This window comes from Callithrix jacchus, chromosome 19, assembly GCF_049354715.1.
Source record: "Callithrix jacchus isolate 240 chromosome 19, calJac240_pri, whole genome shotgun sequence".
Taxonomy (NCBI): domain Eukaryota; kingdom Metazoa; phylum Chordata; class Mammalia; order Primates; family Cebidae; genus Callithrix; species Callithrix jacchus.
Genome location: NC_133520.1, coordinates 11,830,447 through 11,850,910, shown reverse-complemented (window position 1 = coordinate 11,850,910; position 20,464 = coordinate 11,830,447). Strand labels below are relative to the sequence as shown.

Here is a 20,464-nt window from a genome sequence, read left to right as displayed (position 1 = left end):
TCATATATATACCTAGAAGTAGAATGGCTGGGTCATATGGCAACTTCATGTTTCACATTTTAAGAAACTACCAAACTGCTGTACAAAAGTGGCTATACCATTTTACAATGCCATCAGCAATGGATGAAGGCTCTAATTTCCCCACATCCTTGACAACCCTTGTTATTCTCCATCTTTGTGACTTTAGTGAATCCAGTGATCATGAAGTGGTATTTCATTGATATAGTTTGAATGTTATCCCCTCTAAATCTCACGTTAAATTGTAATCTCCAGTGTTTGAGATGGGGTCTGGTGGGAGGTGACTGGATCACGGGGAGGATCCCTCACGGCTTGGTGCCATCCTCTCCATAGTGAGTGAGTTCTCACAAGATCTGGTTGTTTAAAAGTATGTTGCACCTCCCCCTACCTCTTGCTCCCACTGTCACCATGTGAGATGCCTGCTTCCGTTTCACCGTCAGCCATGACTGGAAGCTTCCTGAGGCCTTCCCAGAAGCCAAGAAAATGCTTGTGCCATGTTTGTACAGCATGCAGAACCATGAGCCAATTAATCTTCTTCTCATGACAAATTACCCAGTCTCAGGTATTTCTTTATAGCAATGCAAAGAATAGCCTGACACACCCAGTGTGGTTTCGATTTAATTTCCCTGGTTAATAATGGGTCCCTCTACATAAGTAATGATTCTGAGCATTTTTTAATATACACTGAAAGATTCTTAAGTATGGATCCCAAATGTTATTTTACCATCTCAAGAGCCAAATGCAAACTGGAATATAGTAGGGATATATTTATAGTAATAATTATAAAAAGAATGAATACATATTTAATTTTTATCAGTATGTAATGATGAATTTTATGTGTCAAATAGACTGGGTTGAGAAATGCCTAGAGAACCGGTAAAGCAGTACTCTGGGTATGTCTGAGAGTGTGTTTCCAGAGGAGACTGGTGTGTGAATCAATAGACTGAGTGAGGCAAGTCTGCCCTCAATGGGACACCATCCAAATGGCTGGGGGCCTGGATAGAACAGCAAGTTCAATTTCTTCTCTCTTTCCTGGAGCTGAAATCCTCCTCTTTTCCTGTCCTTAGATAGCAGAACACCAGGCTCTCTGGCCTTTGTACTCCAGGCCTTATATCACAGCCCCCTGGATTCTCAGTCTTCCAGCCTCAGACAGAGTATTATGCCATTGGTTCTGAGGCTTCTGAACCAGGACTGAGCTGCACTATCAGCATCCCAGGGTTGCCAGCTTGCAGACAGGCCGTCATGAGACTGCTCATCCTCCATAATCGTGTGAGCCAATTCTCCTAATAAATCCTCTGTATGTTTATTTATCTACGTTATCTATCTATCTATCTATCTATCTATCTACTCATCCATCCATTCTACTGGTTCTGTCTCTCTGAAGAACCCTGATGAATACAGAATTTGGAACTAAGAAATGGGGCTGTTACTATGACAAATGGTTGAACATGTGAAAGTGGCTTTGGAACTGGGTAATGGGTAGAAGCTGGAAGAATTTGGAGCAAGCTAGAAAAACTCCGTATTATCACGAATGAAGCCTTAAGGACACTTCAGTGAGGGCTCAGAAGATGAGCTGTAGGAAGTACCTAAATCTTCTTAGGGATTACTTAAGTCATTGTAAGTAGAATGTTGGTAGAAATACAAACAGTAAAGGCCATTGTGAAGAGGTCTTAGAAATGAGGAATATCTGTGTGTGAGTGTGTGTGTGTGTGTGTGTGTGTGTAAGTGTATGCCCTTTAAGGTTTTTAATTGTGATTCTCTTTACATTTTATCCTTATTGGAATAGTTCTTGCATTTCTACAAAGTCACAATAAAAAGATAAAAGTAAATTTTAAAACAAAGGAAATAAGATAATCAAGTACTCCGTGTGCTTTCTTTTATTCTCTTAACTAGAACTTCAAGAACTGCGAAAAATTATATGAACGAAAATAGTGGCTTTGGAACCCAAGTTTGTCATAATTTGAGGGAAGTTTTGGTTTTTCTCAGATGAAAGCTGTATTATTATAGAGTTAAAATATTATTACACATCAGCAATAAATTCAGGTAATACATGTCAACACATCTTGACCAGAAATTAGGAATATCTTATTGGAAACTGGAGTAATGGCCATCTATATTATAAATTGGCAAAGAACTTGGCTGAATTGTGTCTGTGTCTTAGGGCATTATGAAAGGTGGAATTGAGCAGTGACTAGGATATTTAGTGGAAGAAATTTCTATACAAAATATTGAAGGAGCTGCCTGGTTACTTTTAACTGCAAATATAGTAAGATGCAAGAGAAGAGAAACGCTTTAAAGATAAAATTTGCATTTAAAAGGCAAGCAGAGCAGAGTTCTCAACCTGGGCATGTAAAGAGTGAAGGCATCATTAGGAGAACAAGGGCCAAACAACCCTCTGACAAAGGGATTAGCATTGCTAGAAGTAAGCTGGGTGCTATTCATCAATACAATAGGAGAAAGACCCCAAAGACATTTCAGAGATCTTCAAGTCTGCCCCGCTCCATGACTGGCCCAGAACAGGATCTTGGGGGCAATGTTTCCAGAAAGGTGCCAGTGGGATATCAGTATTTGCTGCCCTTAAATGCTTCAAGTCTCTGCTTCTCTCATTCCAGCACAGCATTTCTCAGCCATCCCAGCTGTACCTCAATTGGGCCTAGCTGCAATTTGTGCTCCCACTCCAGAGGGTGTGAAGAGTAGCCTTGGTGGTGTCCATGCGGCGCTAATTCTATCGCTGTGATAAATTCAAGAGGCCATAGTAGCCTCCACTTAGATTTCAAAGGATGTCATGGACAGTTTGGAAATGCAGAGTAAAAATGTGGGGTTGGAGCCTCAACAGATAGTCCCCACTAGGATAATGCCTAGTGGAGCCATGGGGATAAGGCCACCTCAGAAACCCCAGAACTGTAGGGTCACCAGCATGCAACTTCAGCCTGGGAAACCTGCAGACGTGAGATTCCAACCCAGCAGAGTCGCTGAGCCCAGGAAAGCCATAGGGGCAAGGCCCCCTGATGCCTCGCGGGCCCAACCCTACCCTAGTGTGCCCAGGATGCAGGACATAGAGTCAAAGGTCAATATTCTCTAACTTTAAGACTTAATGTTGTTTTCTCTGTTGGGCTTTGGACTTACTTGAGGCAAGTTATTTCTTCTTTTTGACCTATTTCTCCCTTTCATAATGGGAATGTCTATCCTATGCCTGTCAACCTGTTGTCTTTTAAAAGCACACAATTTGTTGATTTCACAGGTTCACAGCTGGAGAGCAATTTGACTCAGAATGAATCATACCTTATGTCTCACCCATATCTGACTCAGATGAGACTCTGAATTTTGGACTTTTGAGTTGGTGCTGAAAACAATTTAAGAAACCCCTAAGCCAATTAAGAAAGCTCATCCTAAAAATTCTGTTCTTCTAGAACCATTCCTAGTACCAATTCTCTGTCTTAGTCTGTTTCTGCTGTTATAACAAGATAATCTGAGACTGGCTAATTTATAAAGAACAGAAATTTAACTTTTAAAGTTCTAGAGGGTGGAAATCCAAGGTCAAGGGCCCTACAACTGGGGCTTTTATGGAAGAAAGTGAGAAGGCAAGAGAGTGTGAGAGCAACAGCAGGTAAGGGGGCTATAGGGATGAAATGAATGTATTTTTCATGTGAGAAGAACATGAATTTTAAGGGCCATGGGCATGGTGTGTGTGCGTGTGTGTGTCTGTGTGTGTGTGTGTGTGTGTATGGTTTGAACATGTTTCCCTAAGTTCATGTGTTGGAAACTTATGCCCCATAAAAGCAGTGTTGAGAGGTGGGACCTTTAAGAGGCTCTGCCTTCATTGATGAATTAGTGTTATCTCAAGAGTGGGTTAGTTAACATGGGAGGGGGTTCCTGATAAAAGGATGAGTTTGTCCCCCTTATCTCCTAGAACTCTAGGAGGTAGAACTGTAAGAAATAAATACCTGTTGTTTTTTTTTTTTTTTATAAATTACCCAGTCTCAGATATTCTGTTATAACACCACAAAACAGAGTGAGACAGAGAATTGGTACCAGGAATGATTCTAGAAGAATAGAATTTTTAAGATGAGTTTTCCTAATTGGTTTGGGGATTTCTAGAATTGGCCGCCTTATCTGATTAGACCTAAAAGTGCTGAGAACTCTACTTCTAATAGTACAGACAGCACTGATAGTTCATGGTATAAACTGTTTCTAGGGATACACAAAACATCTGCATTTGATACTCCTAATTAACCACTTATAAAAGGCAAGGAACTTGGCAACTGTATATATGATACCTTCAAACATTTGTGGAAAACCATAAATAGCCTAAGAGCTCCTAAGTGTGTCCTGAGGGAGAATCTTCTCTCCTGTAGATGCAGGGCTGAAATAGCTGAAAATCAAATACAAGCCCTCATCATGTAATTGGTTGAACTGCAACCAACGTTTAACTCTCAGTCTCAAAGGCTGTCCACAGTTAAAGCGAGGGCATTGGTTGGTAAAGAATGAGGTCCCATATAAAGTATGTGGTGGTGTCAGAAAACCCAGATGTGGCTAGGGACATCAGGCTCTTAAATTCTGATGAGTCTTGATTGCCAGCAGAAGTGACCTCTCCATTCCTAGCAGCTGCACATTCCCACCTACAGAGAGATCAGCCTTTCTACCTCTCACAGAGGGAATTAACTCTGCCTTTGCCTGAGGAAATGGCAATGTCCTCCTCTGAGGCAGCTGTCAAGCAAGGCAATGCTGATGCTCCTCAGGACTCAACTCTACCACCCCTCTTTGTTTCTAGATCTGTAAAGAGACTCGAGTCCTAGGGGGCCCCTAGGAGTGAGGTACAAAGTGTGGCCCACCAGGAGGTGTGCTACACCATAAAAGAGCTACTTGAGTGTTCTAATTTGTATAAGCAGAAATCTGGGGAACATGAATGGGAATAGATATTAAGTGTGTGGAATCATGGTGGAAGGAACATAAAGTTGGATCAGGCCAAGTGTATCGGCATGGACTCACTAAGCTGAGACTATGCATTTAACGTTGCAGTTTGGGGAGTTGGGAAAGGTGCTAATAGTTTGGTTGATTGCCTAAAACATGGATCAAAAGATAGCCCATGGTGAGTGAGTAGGGAGACAACCTAAACACCCTATCTCCCTGTTTACAATAGAGGAAGGAATGCAAAGGCTTAGGGAGACTGGAATGCTAGCGTGGATCTGTCACTTAAAATCTACTCACCCATACATAGCTTTCACCAATACTTTGATAAATTGATTTATAAGGGGAGCCCCAGCATCCCTGAAGAATTCCATGATTGCTCTTCTCTGAAGACAGGTCCTTGAAGTGGGAATTGGAGTCACTCAATTGAAAAAAAAAAAAGAAATGCAATGGTAATGACTGGATCCCAAGGTGGCAGAGGACAAGTGGCAGCATTCAATCATCTATAACAAAGTGAGTGTAGGTACCATAATGGACAGCAGAAGCAAAGCAACATTCATAATGGTCTGACTCATGTAGATTCATACACTGAATGAATGTGCTGCTGGTTAGTTATACATGATGTTCCTAGAAGTAAAATAAATAGTAAACCTACTAAGTGCTTACCTGATCTGCATTGGCAGAAAACTTTCAGGTCAAGTGAACAGAAGTTGAATTCATATCATAAAAGGAGGGAATCACAGCCCCTCAATCAATTCCCAGACTTGAACCAGTTTATAGATTCAGAACTCCTTGAATGAAGAGGAGGCTGTGTCCCCTCCAGGAAGAACTGATACATTAGTGAAAATTTAATGTTAATCCATTTCCCATTCTTCCCCAAAGGGACTTACCACCATTTACCAGGGTAACTACATGGGAGGAAAGAAAATAATCAGACCTTTCAGGGTTACTAGACCCTGGCTCTCAACTAACAGAACTCTTGAAACATCACTGTGGCCACCCAGAGTAGGAGCTTCTAAAGGTCCCATAATCCACGTAGTTTTAGCCCAAGTCTGCCTCTCAGTGGGTACCCAAAACCCAGCCAGTGGTCATTTCCCCAGTTCCTGATGCGTAATTACAACAGACATATCCAGCAGCTGTCAGAATCCACATATTTGTATAGTGCGGGCTATTACAGTGGCAAAGGCCAAATACAAGCCATTAGAGCAGTCTCTACTTAAGAGAATGGTAAAGTAAAACCAACAGCCGTATCCCTGGAGATGACTGCAGAGGTTACTGCCAACATCAGGCACTAACTTGAAGGATACATGGGCGGTGATTCCCTCCACATCCTCGTTCAACTCTCCTATTTGAACTGCGCAGAAGACATGGATTCTGGAGAACTACAGTGAATTATCATTAGCTTAACCAAGTGGTGACTCCAACCACAGCTGCTAGACAAGATGTGGTTTCATTGCTTGAATAAAGTAACACACCTTCTGGTACTTGGTATGCAGTTATCGATTTGGCAGATGCCTTTTTCTCTCTTTCTGTCTGTAAGGCAGTTTGCTTTCGGTTAGCAAGGCCAGTAAGACACCTTTACTGTCCTACGTCAGGGGTACATCAACTCCCCAGGCCTACGTCACAGTTCAGTTTGCAGGAATCTTGATCAATTTTCCGGTCCACAGGATATCACACGGGTCCATTACACTGAGTTACATTCTGCTAATTGGGCCTAGTGAGTAGTGAAGTAGTGACTACCGTGGACTTATTAGTAAGACATCTGCCTGTCAGAGAGTGGAAAACAAATACAACTAAAATTTGGGTCAAATTTCTCAGTCAAATTTCTAGGGGTCCAGTGGTGTGGGGCATGTCAGAAAGTCCCTTCTCAGGTGAAGAATAAGTTGTCACAACATCTGGTCCTTCCTACAACAAAGAAAGTCCTGCAATGCCTAGTTGGTTTCTTCGGATTTTTGGAAGCAACACACTTCTCATTTGGGTGTGTTATTCCAGTGCCTCCACTGAGTGACTGGAAAACCTGCTAGTTTTGAGCAGGGCACAGAAGAAGCCTCTGCAACAGCTCCAAGCTGATGTGCAAAATGCTCTGCCCCTCGGGTCATATAATCCAGCAGATCCAATGGTGCTTTAGATGTCAGTGGCAGGTAAGGATGCTGTCTGGTCCCTTTGACAGGCCCCTATAGATGAATCACAGCAGAGGCCCTTAGGATTTTGGAGTAAGGTCCTGCCGTCATCTGTAGATAATTGCTCTCCTTTTGAGAGACAGCCCTTGGCCTGCCACTGGGCCTTAGTAGAAACTGAGCATTTGACCATCATTCACCAAGTTACCATGTGACCTGAGGTGCCTGTCATGAATGGTATGTTATGTGACTCATCAAGCCATAAGGTTGGGTGTGCCCAGCAGCACTCTGTCATCAAATGGAAGCAGTATATACATGATCAGGCCTGAGCAGGTACTAAAGGTACAAGAAAGTGACATGAAGAAGTGGCCCAAATAGCCAGGATTCCTACTTCTTCTCCACTGCCTTCTCTCTCCCAGCCTGCATTTATGACTGCATCGGGAGTACCCTGTGATGAGATTACAGAGGCAAAGAAGACTAGGGCCTGGTTTACAGATTGTTCTGCACAATATGCAGGCATCACCCGAAAGTGGACAATTGTAGCACTACAACCCTTTTTGGGAACATCCCTGAACGACAGTTTTAAAGGGAAATCTCAGTGAGCAGAACTTCAGGCATTGCCTTTGGTTGTGCACTTTGCATGGAAAGAGAAACGGCCATATGTGCCATTTTATATCAATTTATGGGCTGTAGCCAAAGGGTTGCTTGGATGGTCGGGAACTTGATCGGAAAATGGATGACACAGACATCTAGGAAAGAAGTATGCATAGACTTCCCTGAGCGAGAGAAAGATGTGAAGATATTTGGGTCCCATATGAATGCTCTGGGGACTACCTAGGAGCCCAGTACCCCTGAGAAGGGCAAGGAGTAACCTGTGGCCTGCACCCTCCTGCAGTGCCATTGCTGAGGAACTGAGAAGACTCTCCAGCACTCTCCAGCCCTCTTCCTCCTTCCCCTGGGGGAGGAGGGGTTCCTGAGGGACGTGACTTCCCCTGCACCAGGCCTCTTGCTAAGCCTTCTCCTTACTGGTCTTTTGGCTCCCAGGGCCAAAGAAGTCAGGGACTGTTTTCTGTACCAGCCCCCAGGGCTGCCGCCCCTGTTGTGTCTTTTTTTCAGACTCATATTGGAGCTTCCAGGAACCAGAAGAAAGCCAATGATTTACTTGTTTAACCTAAAAAAAATAATAATAAAAAAGGATCAAAGGATGACCTCAGCAGAGGAGGATGCTAATAATCAAGTGAACAGAATGACCTATTCTACAGATATTAGTCACTCTTCTCCCAGCCACCCAATGGGCTCATGAAAAAAGCAGCCACAGTGGCAGGAATGGAAATTACAAATGGGCTCAGCAACATGGACTTCTACTTACCACGATCAACCACGGCTAGGGCCACCTCTGAGTGCTCAATCTGCCAGCAGCAAAGACCAACATTGAGCCACTGATATAATCCCTGGGGTGATCAACCAGCTACCTGGCAGCAGATTTGATTATATGGTACCGCTTTCATCATGGCAGGAGCAGCACCTTTCTAGAATAGAAACTCACTCTGGATGTGGATTTGCCTTTCTTGCATTCGATGCTTCTGCCAAAACTAGCACCCATGGACTTACAGAACGCCTTATCTAACATCACGGCAACCCACACAGCATTGCTTCTGACCAAGCAACTCACTTCGCAACCAAAGAAGTGTAGTAATGGCCCCTTGCTTGTGGCATTCACTGGCTTTACCGCGTTCCCCGTCATGCTGAAGCAGCTGACTTGATAGAACAGGGTGACAGTCTTTTGAAGTTGCAGTTACAATGCCGGCTAAGTTGTCACCTACTGTCACACTTTGTAGGGTTGGGCAAAGTTCTCCAGAAAATTGTATATGCTCTGAATCAGCATTCAATATATGCTACTGTTTCACAGTGGGGATTCATAGGTTCAGAAATCAGAGGATAGAAATGGGAGTGGCACCACTCACCATTTCCCCTAGTGACCGACTAGCAAGATTTTTGTTTCCTGTTCCCACAATTTTATGCTCTGCTAGCCTGAAGATCTTAATTTCAGAGGGAGGAAAGCTTCCACCAGAAGATAACAACGATTCCATTGAACTGGAAGTTAAGACTGCCACCTCACCTCTTTTCGGCCCTTTATGCCTCTGAGTCAACAGATTAAGAAAGAAGTTGTGGTGCTGGCTGGGATGATTGAGCCAGGCTTCCCAAAGGAAATTGGAACTACTACTCCATGATGAACGTAAGGAAGAGTGTGGCTGGAATACAGGAGATCTCTTAGGAAGTGTCTTAGTGTCTTAGTATTGCCATGCTCTGTGATTAAGGTCAATGAGAAATTACGATGACCCAATCCAGGCAGGACTACAAATGGTCCAGAACCTTCAGGAATAAAAGTTTGAGTTACTCTGCAAGGAAAAAACAATGACCAGCTGAGGCGCTTGCTGAAGGGAAAATGAATATAGAATGGTTTATAGAAGGTAGTTATGAGTATCAGCAATGACGGCATGACCAGTTACAGAAAGGAGAACTATTTTGTGAATAATTCTTCCCTACCTCATTAAGAATATGTTTGTGTGTGTATATACATATATTAGGCAAACATCATTGTTTTCATTCTTCTGTTATTCCTTTGTCACGTAACATAAGACATGTTGACTTTATAACAGTATTTAAGTACTGTTCATTTTAATCATACTTTAAATAGCACGACAGTTATGGGATATCAAGAGAATAGTAAACATTACCCAAAGACTTCACTTGAGGGAAGTGATTAGTACTTGTTCAGTAGGCACTGTTATTCGTTATTACCTTTGTTTGGAGATCAAATATGGTTTAAGAAAATGCATGTGGGTGCCAAGTTGACATGAGGTGAACTCGGGTTGGTTAATTTTAGGTGTCAACTTGACAGGATTTAGAAATACCCAGAGAGTTTGTAAAGCATTGCTTCTGTGCTTGCAAGGGTGTTTCCAGAGGAGACTGGCATGTGAGGCACTGAACTGAATGAGGCAAATCTGCCCTCAATGTGGATGGGCACCATCCATTTGGATGAAGGCCCACATACAACAGAAAAGAAAGAGGAAACGAGATCTCTTTTCTCTTCCACTCTCCTGGATCTGGGCTGCTCTCCTTCTCCTGCCTTTGGACATCAGAACTCCAGGCTCTCTAACCTTTGGATTCCAGGACTATGCCAGTGTCCTCCCCTCCCTCCCCATGTCTCACTCAGGCCTTTGCCATTGAACTAAGAATTACATTATTTGTGTCCCCAGTTCTGAGGCTTTTGAACTAGGACTGGGCCACACTGTCACCATCCCAGGGTCACCAGCTTGCAGATAGCTTGTCATGGGACTTCTCAGCCTCCATAATCATGTCAGCCAATTCCCCTAATAAATCCCCTCATCTATCTACCTATCTCTCCTATTTGTTCTTCTGTGTATTGGTACCCTGTCCAATACACAGTACCATGCTTCGAACTCCTCACAAGAAAGGTCCTAAATAGCTAATGTCTATTATATTCTCCTGAAATAGCCCAAATACATTGATAGATATTATATAAAAATGCAAAAATCTGAATTCTTTATAAGCACACTTCTTAAAACTAGCAAAATATCGGTTTTTTGATGGATAGTTTACTTACCTATACTTTTCTCCTTAGAAATCACTTTCAGACAAGCAGTGTGTTGGGGTCTTTATAGGAACAAAGTTTAACTCAAATTGTGTTGTACCTGTGTTTCAGCCAGGTTGACTCAGAGCTAGAAAACTAAGATCTGGTGTTTGTGGAAGGCAGAGGCAGATACAAATCTTGCACGAAAGCCTGTCCCCTGAAATTAGAGATGGATGAGAGATATGGACTTATTTTTTTGGATATGTTCCTTCCTGGATGTCAGATGCCATTTGTCACACCACAGATTTTGCTGTCTATCAGGATCTAGGTAAAAAGGTATTTCAGAGCTTAAGGAGTTTCTCTCCATATGAGCATTTTATCCAAAGAAGCCGTCTCAATTTCTCTGAAAAGTTTAGAAAGTTGGAGAAAAGTATAACAGTGTGTGCACAATATTTGGTAAGTTAGTTTTGTAGCTCAGCTACTTTCTAATGTTAGAATCTAAATTAATTCATTTATTCTTCCAGGGTGATTTCAACAAATCCATGTGTCCACGGTCTAAATGTGAACCACATAGTTGTAAACAGTTTTCACAGAGGACAGATTTACTGCCAATGAGTAACTGAGGAACTGGGAGAATCAATTTATTAAAAGTTGCAGGTAAGAGCACAGTTTGACAATATGCTCTAAAAGGCATACCTCGTCATACAGGAAGTTCCGTGATAGGACAGAACTTAAAGAAATAATTAGACAATTTCGCAAAGATTTATGAGCACAAATGTTCATTATGGAATTGCTTATGATGGAGAAAACCTTATAAATAATTTAACAGTCCGGCAATGAGGGGTTGATTTGATAAACTGTAATACAAACACATCTACATACGATGGAATACTACTCATACCTTAAAGGTAATCTTATAGAATACTGTTTAATGGGTAGAAAATTTTCAAGATAAATTAATTAAAAACAGATCATACAAATATATGTAGACTGCAATCTTCTTTTAAATGTATATATGTATACATGTGTTTATGTATCTGTATATATGCATATGTGTGTGTATTTGTGTATGTGTATATACACACACACATACAGGAAAATACTGAACTCTGGCGATGTAACAAGTGGCTGTTTTGTGCTTTTTGTTTGGTATTTTCCACATTTTAGATGAATAATTATTAAATGGCATATTACTTAAAAACCAAAACAAAACAGAAACCAGAATTCCTGGTGTTATACCATGTATGGAGGAAGCCCAGGCCTTAGGTGACAATATTTTAAGCAGGACTGCTTTTACAGAGGGTCGATGAACGTGATGGAAGGGATGCACATGCATATGCACACACACAAGCACACACACACACTGTTAAGTGCTTTGTGACGCCACCTTTAACTTTCACTGTCTGTCTCAATTGTTTGTCTTTCCAAACTGGAGTGAGTAATGGGGAATGTTAGAGAGAATTCCCCTTCATCAGTCTCAGGTCTCCGTGATGGGCAGCTCTGCTTGAGTAGAATTTCCTAGACTCAGTCACTGACCTTGCCCATACCCCAGAGTGAAGGACTGACTTGTTTGCTGGTAACACTGGCTCTGCCCCTCCTGAGCTTTTCTCTCTCCTTGTGGAGGTACCTGTTCTCAGGGCACATTCGCAGTTTTTCTCTGAGGTGATCTCCCTGCAGTAGTCTGGGAGAGGCCTGTGGCTGCTCAGCTGTGTTGAAAGTGAGTAGGGAAAATTGTCAAATGCATTATATGGTGATAAAAAGCCACAATTCTATTCATATCCTGAAATCCAGCTCTAATCAGTAATATATTTGATTTTTAAAATCTTCTCGTATTTACAGAAGTCCATTGTTTTCTTATATGCCATCAATGACCAATTGACATTTGAAATAAAAAACACAATGGTGTTTATATTAGCACCAAAAATCCCCAAACAAACATAACCTAGGTATAAGTCTAACAAAATGTGTAGAAGATCAATAGGAAGAAAACTAAAAACTTCTAATCAAAAAAAAAATCAAAGATCTAAATAAATGGAGAGATATTCCATATATGTGGAAAAGAAAACTCGATATTGTCAAAATGTCAGTTCTTTTCAACTTGATCTAAAGATTCAATGTAATCCCAATAAAAATCCTAGCAAGTTATTTTGTGGATATTGACAAACTGGTGGTTTTAAAGTTTATATGGAGAGGCAAAAAACTCAGAATGGCCAATGCAATATTGAAGGAGAAGAACAAAGTCAGCGCATTGACACTACCTGACTTCAAGCCTCACTCCAAAGCTAGAGTCATCACGACAGTGTGGTATTGCTGAAAGAATGGACAAATAGATCAATGGAACAAAAGAGAGTCCCAAAATAGATACACACAAATAGAGCCACCTTATCTTTGATAAAGAAACAAAGGCAATACAGTGGAGAGTGGGTAATCTTTTCAACAAATAGTGCTGGAACAACTGCACATCTACATACAAAAAATTAATCTACACACAAGACTTATGCCCTCCATAAAAATTAATCAAACACAGATCATAGACCTAAATGTGCAATGCAAAGCTATAAAACTAGAAGATAACATATGAGAAAATCTGGGTGACCTTGGGTATGACAATGACTAAAAACATAACACTGAAATCAGAATCCATGAAAGAAAAAACTGGTAAGTGGGACTCCATTAAAATGAAAAAGTTTCTGCCAGGCGTGGTGGCTAATGCCTGTAATCCCAGCACTTTACGAGACCAAGACAGGCACATCACGAGGTCAGGAGATCAAGACCATCCTGGCCAACATGGTGAAACCCCTGTTTCTACTAAAAATACAAAAATTAGCTGGGCATGGTGGCATGTGCCTGTAATCCCAGATACTCAGGAGGGTGAGGCAGGAGAATCGCTTGAACCTGGGAGGCAGAGGTTGCAGTGAGCCAAGAATGTGCCACTCCACTCCAGCATGGATGACAGAGTGAAACTCCATCTAAAAATGAAAAATAATGAAAAGGTTTCTGCTCTGTGAAAGACACTGTTAAGGACATTCGAAGACAAGCCACAGACTGGGAAAGAGAAAATATCTGCAAAATACATAATTTGATAAAGAGGTGGTATCCAAAATATACAAAGAACTCTCAAAACTCAGTAATCGACAAACAGCCCAATTAAAATCTATACCTGCCTGTCTCTTACCTCCATATGACAACTGGTTATTAACTTGGAACAGTAAGAAATATGTATTGTTTATTCAACCTTCCCTCTGGCACCAACAACGAAAAAAAGATCCTTGATGGAATCGCTTTATGAATGAGATGTAGGTAAAGTTCTCAGGCAATTCATGGGTAACTTACAGGAAGCTGAAGCTCACTGAGATGTTTACTGGAGAGAGGTGGGACAGATTAGCAGGAGTGTACTAATTTGTTCCTACTGGGTACATTGAAGGGGTAGAGGCAGAATCGCAAGTGAGAAAACAAAACAAAAGAGGCCAGAGTAGGTCTGCTTGATTAGAGAAGGAGGCAAGACAGGGCAAAGTTTACAAACTCAAGCTTCAGAGGCAAGTTACCCTGTGTGAACCTTGACTTACTTATAAACAGTGGAAGCTTGGACAAGTCATTCAGCCTCTCTCTTGGGGGCTTCAGTTTCTTCATCTATAAAGTGGGAATAATAATATTAGTAGACACTTAATAAGCGTTAATTATTAAAACAAAGAGAATTTCCAGGAAGGTAGACTGTTCTCTTATGTTTCCTACCATGTTGTTCACACTGCAGACTAGATCTTTCTGGCTAATTCTTGGGGTTAGAAGCATTTAACTTAAAATTCTCTAAAGGGAGGAGCAAATGCAACCACCAATTCAACTACATTGAAGCAAGGACTCAGTAAATACAAAGAAAGACATTACAGAGAAACTTGAATCATAGGTTGAATATGTGGAGGTGACATCCGCTTCCTGCTTAGAATTATCTGCAGAAAGATACAATGTTTCTTGAAAGCAGTAATTATTACATTCCTATATAAAGGAGTAAAACACCTTGGATCACCAGGGATGCACCAATCTTTTATTAAACTCACCAAGCTTTGCATCTGGTCTCCATGAGATGGGGGAAACTGCAGCTAACATTTTGCTGTGACTTAACGTGGCTTTGTACATGGCCAGGGATACCTGATTCAAGTTATGCATGGACTTTCCTGTACATCAGAAATGACCAGCAGATGCCCCAAGGAAAGTTACTAAAACATAGTTATGCCTCAATAAGTGCAGTTGTTATTCTTGATATTCTGCTAATTATTATTTTAGGGACAGTGTCTGGCTCTGCCACCAGGCTGGAGTGCAATGGCATGATCATAGTTCACTACAGCGTCAAACTCCTGGGCTCAAGCAATTCTCCCACCTCGGACTCCCAAGCAGATGGGACGGCAGGTATAGACCAGGTCTTGCTATGTAGCCCAGTCTGGTCTCAAATTCCTGGCCTCAAGTGATCCTTCTGCCTCAGACTCCCAAAGCATTGGGATGATAGGCATGAGCCACTGTACCCGGCCAAATGAATATCTTTTAAGAGGTTAAATGCTTGTTCTATACATCACACAGGAAGGAAATGAGGAGCCAATATTAAATGAGGCCTGTCTGCCATCAAAACCTAGATGTTCTGAGCTGCATATGCTGGAGGGAAAATTTGAATTCTTATTTTAAGATTGATGCCAAAAGCGCTGGTCAGGTGAATGACTAATTTGAAAAACTATACAGTCAGTACTGGAGAATATTTCTTTTAAATAAAGTGGGTGTCTGCCCATTGGAATCGGAAGTTCCAATTGGTCAAAGTAAGCCAACAAAGTATCTACAAATGAGTTCTGCTGATGGTATTTGTGAATATATAAGAATCATTTTCAATTAGTACACGAATTATTAGTATGTGGAAGGACACTGCTAAAATATTCAAAAACTTCTTCCCACTGATGAGTAAATCAGTCCCATGATACTAAGTTTATAATGTTTGCTTGCAGAGTAAACTTTGCTTACAAGACTGCAAAGTTGAATGTCTGACTTGACTATGTTTTTTAATTTAATTGAAGTCTATATTTTAAGGCAACTCATATAAATATAAAACACAGGATGTGAGCTAAATAATTCCAGAAGTTTTGCGAAAAACTTCTGATCCCTGGTTGACGAAGTATAATAGACAAAGTATCCCTCATTGTCTATTACTCACTCCTCTGCCCATGTGCTAGAACTTCAGCTGAGCACAGAATGCTTTAATTTGGAGATGAAGAAGCGTTTTTTTTCCTAAGTAGAAAGCATACCACTGAGAATATGAATCACTAAGGGTGACATTAAATCTTGCAAAGAGATAATATATGTCCCTGCGGTGGCTCAAGAGACTAACAATAAATGTTAAATATTAATAAGATTGTGGAAATCCTCATGGATACTGTCATAAAGTATCACTAGGAAAGGTAAAAAGGCAGAGAAAATAAAAAGCATGCATCTATGTACTGGTCTTTATCATCGTGCAGTGTATGTTTTATATTTGGGGAAAAAGTAAATAAAGAGAAGTAAGCATAGAACCCACAGAGAAAAGCCAGATTTGGGGCCATATAAAATTTTAAAAATAGATCATATTCTTCAGAGACAGGGAGGTAGTGGACTCTCCTCTTGTGCTATGAGATGCAAAGGAATTAGTCCACATTTTGAGGAAGAATCCCCTGATGAAGCTTGAGACTGAATCCATTTGCTCTCGAGTTCATGGTTGTTTTTAGCTTTTGCACTTGCTTTGGTCTCGAGGGATGACAGAAACAATAGTGCTGACAAAGGACAGTAGTGTCACGCCATCACTCAGAGAGCAACGGCTGGCTGGGCTAGGTCTGGACTCAGCCCTACCTGGTGGCTTCTCTTCAAAGCCTGAAGCCTTCCAAGTCTCTGACTATATCAGCAGACTGATTATGAGAAAGAGAGTTTCTGTCGATAACACTGGCTCACCCTGCACTTACTTCTGAAATGAGCCCTACTTTTAGACTCTCTTCCTTCCACCCTGCCTATATCAAGTCTGATGGATGGGGGCACGTGGGCCAGGCCAGAGTGGTCTCTGACTGAAAAGAAAAAATGCATTTTCTCACACATAAAATAAAAACAGAAAAAAGTCTACTTTGGATTGCTACGTTTAAAAAAAATCTGGGTCTACCAGCGATAGTGAGCAGAATAGCAAAGAAAAGCATTTTAGAAAAATAGCCGGCCGGGCGCGGTGGCTCAAGCCTGTAATTCCAGCACTTTGGGAGGCCGAGGCGGGTGAATCACGAGCTCAAGAGATCGAGACCATCCTGGTCAACACGGTGAAACCCCGTCTCTACTAAAAATACAAAAAATTAGCTGGACATGGTGGTGCATGCCTGTAATCCCAGCTACTCGGGAGGCTGAGGCAGGAGAATTGCCTGAGCCCCGGAGGCGGAGGTTGCGGTGAGCCGAGATTGCGCCATTGCACTCCAGCCTGGGTAACAAGAGCGAAACTCCGTCTCAAAAAAGAAAAACAGCCAAAAACCTAGTTGAAAGCTAAGTAGAGTGTGTGACCGCCCACGGAGAGCATGTGGAGACTTTCAGGGAGGCATATACTAGCGCCATCAGGTGCAGGGGAGCTGGATGCCAAAAACCAAAGAAGATGTGAGTCTGGATGTGTTTTGGGAAGAAGGAAGGATGAGAGCCACATGGTGGGAGCGAAGGGCCTTGAAAAGGACTTGGTGGGTGACTAGAGTACCTCTGAAGGGCCACGTGGCCTGCACATCCCAATTTACAATAGAATCTGGACTAACTCTGAAAGATGAAAGTGAAAAGTTGGAAAATCGGAAGAGTCTGATAGAATTCTCACTTGGACTCATTTCATCCTGGAAAACAAAGAAAGATGAGGGAATTAGTAATTATTTGCAAATTCTTTAAATATTATTTTGAGAACAAGAGGTAATCTGAGAGTTTTTTTTTTCTGCTCTTTCTTTTGTCTATTTTCCATTTTTAATTGCAGAAATAGGTCAATGTCGCCTCACTTGACACAAGTTTGATCAAATTCTACCAAAGATGAATGTGATATCTCTTTCTTCACAGCATTTTTCTCAGAAACAGGTAGTCCAATTTGAATTTTCATTTGTTTAAAATTAGAGATTGAATCAGATGGCCCCCAGACTGTTCCCAAATCCATATATTTTCATTAGGAAAGAAAATGTTCTTTTCAAGAACGCACGATTGACAAAGGAGGAGTGTTTTTCTTCTGTGAAAGAACTGCCCTCGGTGTGAGGGTGGGGGAGGAAAATGAGATCTCCTAGCCCTCTTAGAGTTTAGAACCACAGAGCACAGAGGAAGTAAAAGCAGAAGAGGAGACTTTGCTGCTCCTCACACAGCGACAGGGCAAAAGAGCTGCACGCAAAGAGAGCTGCACACAGACATGCCTCTGCGTGCCACCCAATTTCTTCTGCTTCCAAAAACTTGAGTTTTCTTAGTTGCACGGAAGCACATTTTATCTGGAACCAAAAAAAAATGAGAATGCCATGGTAAAGTGGGTGCATGGTGTATCCTTGCATTTGGCAAGAAGAAAACCTGAGCTTCCTTTAAATGAGCAATCGCTTCTCCAGGAAGGCATCTTTTTGGGACAAAATGACAAGATCTTTATCTCCTTATTGTTTGTGAGTCAGAATAATAATTCCCCTTTTTGCTGGGGGTCAAAAGATGACATATCTGATCACTGTTCACCAGATACATATTTGAGAACCAGGAGGAGGAACTTCAGTGACAGAATAGAGCTTAGTGTGTGGGAATGTGTTTGGCTGCAAGTAAGAAACTCTGACTTACCGTAGCATACTTTTCTGATGTAAGAATTAGGTGGTTTCTGGTATTGGTTCAGCAGTTTCATCGTATTGAGGCATGTATCTCTCCTATTCCCTTGACTTCTTCTCATTGTTCCAAGACAGCTTCTTTAGACCCAGCCATATGTCAACATCTAAGGCAAGATAAAGGGAATTAGGAAAAGTGATGGATGTCAGCCACATCTGTCTCTCTTTATAGGGAAACCAAAGTATTTCCCTAATTTTTTCCCAGCAGAGTTCTGACTGCCTCACACAGCCCCTCCATCTGCAAAGAAGGCTTGGAAGCCCAGCATCAGGATTGCCAGGATTGGCTGTATTCCATCACCTGGAACTCTGCTGCCCTGAGCAAAACTGGATCATGTTATCAAGGACAAAGGATGGAGGCATTCTGGGAAGGCAAATAACAGTGTCTATCCAACACAGTAACTTGGAAAGAGTAAGGAGTTTATTTCAGACAGAACTGAGTTCCAAGTTCCAACTCTATTATTGATAAAAATTGATTATAGAGAAGTAGAAACACTTGGGACCAGCTGTCTGGAAACCTGAGTCCTTCATCTCTCTTGTGAACTCAATTGACTAGAAGACTCTGAGAGTTTCTTCCAAATTCCAGGCTCTGTCTGATGGGTCATGACTAGGGTTTGGAAAGGGCATGGTTCCTACCCTCACTACCAAGGAGCAGTAGGTGCTGCAGGGTTTCTTCCCCCTCCCCAAGTCATCTTACCACCTTGGAAGGTGTTGTGTGAGGCATAGGGGAGAGGCATTTTTGAGCACTTTGAGGTCAGAGAGACGTGGGTTTGAGTTTTTGCTCTGCCATTTACGAATCTGACCATGCACAGTTTGCTCATATTCTCTCTCTGTGCCTCAGTTTCTGTGTGGGAATATAATTCATATGTCTATTGCAGGGTAGTTATGAAGAATAAAGAAGATGTTTAGAAGCACCTAGTGCAATTTTTGGCACAAAAGAAACAACATTCAATAAATAACAACTACTTTCATTATGACTGTTACTATGGGTGGTCATTGTCACAACTCTAGTGTTCCTAGACCTAAGCACAATGATGACACAGGAATTTGTCTCCAGCTTCCCAAGCATTTTTCTCCTTCTCCCAAGCATTACAACCTCCCCCTTAAGTCCATGTGGGTCTATTTCCCTTTCACCATCTTGCTTCCATCTATCTTTTCCTGACACCCACATGCAGTCCAGAACTATTTATTACTCTCTTCTCTTGATATTGTCCTGGTCTCTTCAAGAACAATGAAATGTTTCATTCATATTTCTTATCCGTATAGATTTGCTTCCTGTACTTCACACTTTTCTATGTTCATAAACCACCACTACTGGGCTAAAAATGAGCTGCTGTAGCCTGCATGTATTTGTATCAAGGCCACTGGGGACATGGCCTTCATTGATTTCACTCAAATGAAGTTTTCTCTTCATTTCTAATGGAAACCACTGTTTGAGTAAAAAAAAAGTCAGGGCCAGGCATGGTGGCTCACACCTGTAATCCCAGCACTTTGGGAGACTGAGGTGGGTGAATCACTTGAGTTCAGGAGTTCAAGACTAGCCTGGCCAACATGGTGAAACCTCATTTCTATGCAAAAGACAAAAATGAGCTGGGCATGGTGGTGCACATCTACTCGGGAGGCTGAGCATGAGAATCACTTGAATCCAGGAGGCAGAGGTTGCAGCGAGCTGAGATCGTGCCACCGTACTCCAGCCTGGGGAACGAGACTCCATTTAAAAATTTTTTGAAAAGTCAAACTCCAAAAAGTCAATCACAGACTAATTTCTAAAACCAACAATCACAACACCATAAAGTCAGTGCATTCACTCCTCAGATACACAGCAGGCATGGTAAAAATGCATTGCAAAGAACAGCTCTCACCAGCTGATCCAACTTTGCAAATTAGTCCAGCCACCCTCACTTCTAGCCAGTCAGCCTTAGCCCAGGAGACACTGAAATCAGAAAACCCTGAGTTAGTAAGCACAGAAGTGTGAGAAGAGA

The 20,464-nt window shown here is 41.7% G+C and overlaps 1 non-coding gene across 1 annotated transcript; it reads right to left on the bottom strand.

Moving 5' to 3' along the window:
* Positions 1-2,004: 2,004 nt before the first annotated feature.
* Positions 2,005-2,087, bottom strand: LOC118149600 (small nucleolar RNA SNORD45). Its single transcript, XR_004737172.1, has one exon. It is a non-coding gene; the product is annotated as a small nucleolar RNA SNORD45 (small nucleolar RNA).
* Between the last annotated feature and the right edge of the window lie 18,377 nt (positions 2,088-20,464).